The 5495-nt window shown below is 38.4% G+C and overlaps 1 pseudogene; it reads left to right on the plus strand.

The window, feature by feature from the left end:
* The first annotated feature begins 3108 nt into the window (after positions 1-3108).
* Positions 3109-5277, plus strand: LOC150078104 (zinc finger MYM-type protein 1-like; annotated as a pseudogene).
* The last annotated feature ends 218 nt before the right edge of the window (positions 5278-5495 follow it).

The following is a 5495-nucleotide window of genomic DNA, read 5'->3' on the forward strand; positions in this document are numbered from 1 at the left end:
CCTTTCAGGCAGAAAGCCGATGGTGTTGTGTTACACTCCACCTGTAAAGCATTCGTGAATTCCACTAATGAAGAGGACCGTCTTGTTATTGCAAAAGTTCTGTGTTATAGTTATCCCAAAGATGTTCAATTGGGTTGAAGTTGACGCTCTGTGCTGGCCACTTTAATGTTCCGATGTTATTCTCTTCAAAACAGGCGTTCACAGTTTTTGCTTCATATTATGAAGCAATATAGTGTTGAAGGTGTATGGTCACTTCTATAAAATTGCCGCAATGTAAGTACAGAGAATTGTCTAGATATCAATACAATAAGCAGCATTCATGATTCCATGTGCTCCAACAAGAGGACCTATCAAGTCATACCAGTCCATATCAAGCAAAATGTCCCCACACTATGACACCTCCTAAGTTTACAGTTAGGACAACACACTCAGGTAGTTGTCCTTGCAGGTACTACAGTGGTTAAACCACGTGTTCCCACACTGTATGCAAAAAATCTGAGTTCGAATCCCGTCAATGACTCAAGGTATTTTATTGACTTTTTTCGTAACGTTGGCTGAGTTAGTCGGTCTTAGTTGAGAATTTCATGGTTTCATCTTCTAGAAACTTTGATTTTTTTTTCCAACAAACCTATCAACGAATACATTCAGTTGCAGACACAACATCCTGACGCCTCATAACCTTAGTTGCTTTGGCGCTTAACACAGACACACCTAACCACTTTAATGCTTACTACCCATCAAGTAATAAGCATTCTCCAAGCATACTCCATACCGAAACAAGTCCATTAGACTGGATGAGTGTGCGACTCAACACTCCACATTATCGATTTCCATTGATTCACAGTCCAGGTTCAATGTGCTTTGCACCTTGCCAACCGACAGCGTGCATTTTCCGTGTCTTGAAACACTTACAGGTTGGCTCTTGCAGCACTAAACTGAGATTCTGTAGAATTTGATGGCGAGATTACGTAATCTGCCGTCTCAAGGCACGTCGACTCTTGTCAGTCAATATTTACCTAGTTGTTTCATGGGCTCAGTGCCACCTCTAGATTCCCATTTCCTCAGCACGTTTCCCATTATCAGCTTGAGAATATTTAATTCTTGCGCACAGCACACACATATTTTTGCACTTGACATCCAACTATCATTGTTCTCTCTGAAATTCTGTTAGCTCTTTTTTTGTGCGTTCATTGTTCGAAATTAACTATAAAGGTCAAAATATTTATTTATTTATTAGTTACACACAGCAATGGCTGCTCGTGATCAAGGAAGTCAAGAACTAAGGTGAACTCCGGTAAAAAGTGTATGATGACCTCCCCTCAGTGTTTGTGTTTGTTCACATGTAGAGGATTATAAAAAAGTAATGTGTAAATTCTATCACATAATAATCATAACATATAATACTCAGTTTTTCTCTTTCACAGCTTAGCTGTCCTTCGGCCTGTACGAAAAGAGTTCCAAACGACTTGTAGGAAAAGAGCTCCAAAGTAACGTTATGCTCATGCGTGGATTATTTGCAATAAGCAATCAATGACCGCCAGTTTTAGAGTGGCACGTCGCTTCATTCAGTTAATTAAAAATACGGCTACATTATTTAACATTTTATCATTTGTAGCATCGGTTATAAATATAAAAAAATGCAAAATTCAAATCAGAATAAACAAAAAATATAAATCAGTAATAAATACAAAATAACATAAATAAAGGTGTTAATTTTTTAGTGTCCGTATGGCTACATGGCTCAATTGCATTTCGTGGGCAGGCGCGGTCTTGGTTACGCACAATTTTCTGCAATCATATAAGTGTCCCATTACTTTTGATAGAATAGTGTATAATTTGTCATAGCAATATCAGTTTAACGTAATATAAATAAATGAATAAAATTTTATTTGTATGCGGGGACATATTAGAACACGTGCGTACATAATTCTGCAGATACACACTGGCCATTCTGCTGCTACCCGTTGTATCGCAGTAAAGCATAAATTTTAATTTTAATTTGTCCTCTGCTTTCCACGTTACAGTTGTGCTTGCATTAGGTAAAATATTAGCAATAAGTAATCCTCGAAAAATGTCACTAAATGGAAAGGGGGGAATCCTTTCGAGTAACATTTTCTTTCAGATAGTTCCAATAAAGACCTAATTTTAGAAATTCGAAAAGGAAACGTGAGTCGTTTTCCTTGAGAGTAATTTTTATATATATATATATCTTCCTTAGCCTCTATTAGATGTCTGCAACGTCGATTCTACCAACTCAGCAATATCAAATTGCGCAGGTTGGCCTTAGAAAAGCCAGATGCTGTTCTTATTTAAGAATCTTATCGGTCTCTTTAAAGGTGCTAACGCGGCTCTGCTTTGTTTCAAAATGCTACAAGGAGCACGTACACACACTGGAGACTAATTCCAACAAAATTGTGAAGATTTTCGGAAAAATTTCAAGAAAAATGAGGCAGTTAATGTTAATTATACAAATATCAGTGTTATTTATTATAAAATATTATACACTTTACAGGAATACGAATCAATATCGGACTGGCAATAAAATTTGCGTGTGGAATATTTCTAACCGGCCTTATGACTTCTCCTCTCTTAGGATTTTAACATTTTTAATTTTTAATAAATATAATAACAAATAACTAATATTTATTTTATGAATACATTAATTCTTTTTGTAATTTTTAATTTTAGTATTTTAAAAAATTTTCTTTCAGTGTGTCACTAGATCGACCCCATTTGCAGTGTATTATTATATGTTATCAAAAACTGTTCTTCAATATACGATGGGTGGGGGATTTGAAAAGTTCGTGGCCTCAGTATGAAAAGGTAGTGGTACAGTGTTAAAAATTTCTGTACTTAGTGTATAACACTCAAGTAGTAACCCACCAAGTTTCATACAGTTTCTGCATAGTATTTTCTGAATTACAGGTCCTGCAGTCAACAAAGTTGACTTCTGCACCCGTGATTAAAAAAAAAGACGTTACTATTTGAAGTTTGGAAGCTACAATTTGAAGTTTTGTCCATCTTTCCTCTGAATGAGGAAAGATAGCAGTGCAGTTATCCAATCATTGGGGGGAAAAGAGACTAAGGCCAAAGGCAATTCATGACGATATGATTACAACATTGGGGAGGACACTTCTTCCTATTCATAGCCAGGTAGGAAGGAGCAGCAGTGTGTAGCACATGCTTCTTGATTAGAACGGGGTTCGAGCCCGTCCACACCAAATATGGAGTATGCAGAGAGGTTAGGGAATGACCACCGCATATCCCCGAGCAATATGACCTTAGTTGCTAATGCTCCGAATAACAATCAAACAAATCCTTCCTATTCCATGGTTAATTTTTTTACAAAAATTGCAAATTTGTCTTTTTTTTTTTATTGTGCAGGGATATTCTATCATACCACATGGAGTGCATAAATCAAAGAGGCCAAGTGGATGCCAGCAAAGGAAAGCAAAAGAGGCAAGAAATAAATCACTGAAAACACTAGCTGGATCCATGCTTCAATATGTCAAAAGACCGGATGATGGCCAGGGTTCATCAAAAGACACTGCTCGTCAGTCTCCAATTGATAAAGCTGATTCTTCTGATGCTAGCATGCATTCTGAAGAAGAGCAAGGAGTGGAAATGGCAGAATTTGAAGCAGAAGAGAGTGCTGAAAATGACTCTAGTCATGATACTGTAAATGAGATGAGTGACGTTAAGGAGAAAGATTTGCAGATTTTATGTGATGTTTCTTTCAGGGAGATACCAGTTCCAGAACATTTTCGGGTTGAAATCATCAAAAGGGGAAGCTTCTTTCCAGAACAAAGATGAGCGTTTCAGTGTTGCGGCAAGACAAGATGCAAAAGCAAAGGGAGATGTGCGCCAGCTTTTAAAAGAGTGGTTTTACAAGATGATGCCAAATGGCGAGAAAATTCTGCGGTTATGGATGGTTTACTCACTCGTCAGCGAGAATTTATGCTGTTTTTGCTGTCGACTATTTGCTGTTAGTGCTACTGATACGATATCCAAATTTATGACTGGGTTTCAGATGTGGTGGAAACTGAGCCCGAAAGTACATAACCATGAGAAATCCGAAGAGCACCTACGTTGTCTTGAAAAGTGGAAAAATTGGCAGCAGGACTTAGGCTGCAGAAAACCATTGACGCCGAAATTATTGCTTAGATGGAAATGGAGATGAAAAAGTGGAGGGGCATCTTGCACAGATTGCTTGATATCACATTGTTTCATGCCAAGCAGAATCTGGCATTCCGTGGCCACAAGGAAGATGAATCTTCATTGAATAAAGGGAACTTTCTTGAGATGGTTGAGATGCTTTCAAAATATGATCCAGTGCTGAAAGAGCACCAAATGAGATTAAAGTGGAGCACATGTAAACTTAAAGTATCAGTCTCTTATCTTGCACCAAAAACTCAGAACGAGTTTATAAGTGCCCTGGAAAATCATGTGAAGGAAATGCTTGTCATGGACATAAAGTCTGCGAAGTACTTTGGGATCTTGTTCGACAGCACACATGACAAATCACATACTGACCATATGTCCGAAGTGATCAGTTTTGTAAAAATCAACAATAGGAAAGTTGAAATGAAAGAAGTATTTCTAGGATTTTTTCCTTTAAAGGAGGAAAAAGCTGCTGACCTCAGCTCTGACATTCTTAAAAATCTGAAAAATAATGGATTGGACATAATGATGTGCCGCGCTCAAGGTTACGATAATGCTGCCACTATGGCTAGAAACCATGGAGGTGTACAAGCCATTCTTAAGGGAAAAAACAAGAAAACTATTTTTAATGGATGTGTGGACCATTTGCTTAACTTGTGCGGTCAGTACTCTTTTGCTGAAAATGCATCGTGTGTGACATTTTTTGGAACTCTTGAGACAATGTTTTCTTTCTTTGCTGCTTCTACCCATCGATGGGATGTGTTAATTGACCATACTGGAGTGTCAGTGAAAAGGCTATCAACAACACGCTGGAGTGCTCATCATGCTGCAGTTAAGCAAGTAAAAGAAAAGTTCGATAAGTCTATGGCGGCGATTGAAGCTCTTTGTGATCCACATGAAAATTTGGACACAAGAGGTGCAGCACAAGGTCTTTTGCCTGCTACCTGTGATTTCACTTTTCTGTGCTACCTGTACTACTCGTGTGATGTACTTCAGGAAGTTAATCTTACTCGGCAGTACCTGCAGCTTAACTCTCGACAAGGTGGTGACAAAGCTAGAGACGCTAAGACTTTTTCTGTACGAGGGGCACAGTCACCTAGTGGAGCATGCAATTGAACAGGCGCTTTTAAAATCAGACGAATATGAAATTGCAGTAGAGAGAAGAGCCAGGTTCAAGAAGAGGATGGCAGGGGAGTAAGCAAGCGATGCTGAACTCACTCTGCAAGAAGAAAATAAGAGGGCGATGCTTGAGTGCATTGATCGCTTTCATTCTGAACTCCAGATCAGATCAACAGCCATCAAGAAAGTAGCAGCCATGTTTGAGGCTGTTCAAG

The sequence above is a fragment of the Mastigoproctus giganteus genome, chromosome 11 (assembly GCF_048544385.1).
Source record: "Mastigoproctus giganteus isolate SK-2022 chromosome 11, ASM4854438v1, whole genome shotgun sequence".
Taxonomy (NCBI): domain Eukaryota; kingdom Metazoa; phylum Arthropoda; class Arachnida; order Uropygi; family Thelyphonidae; genus Mastigoproctus; species Mastigoproctus giganteus.